The sequence below is a fragment of the Penaeus monodon genome, chromosome 30 (genome assembly GCF_015228065.2).
Source record: "Penaeus monodon isolate SGIC_2016 chromosome 30, NSTDA_Pmon_1, whole genome shotgun sequence".
In the NCBI taxonomy this organism is placed as follows: Eukaryota; Metazoa; Arthropoda; class Malacostraca; order Decapoda; family Penaeidae; genus Penaeus; species Penaeus monodon.
The window spans coordinates 28,110,829-28,111,105 of NC_051415.1; positions in this window are offsets into that span (position 1 = coordinate 28,110,829).

The window sequence follows — 277 nt, forward strand, 5'->3', positions numbered from 1 at the left end:
AGAAGTGAAGACGCACTTGAGGGATAAGTGATGAAATACTGTTTGAAATAGATCTGAATAATATAACTGTATTTAATAATTATCACTAACCTTTCCAGTTATACGGTTGTCTTTATTAACGTGACTGGTAATACACATTTGCTGCTAACATTTTACGTGTTAATTCAAACGACAGATAATTGTAGTTAGCGGTGATAATTTACATTTTATTCATTTTTTCTTACAATGAGGAAATTAAGTGTTCAGCTCCATGTGTAGAACTTATATTTGTATATTT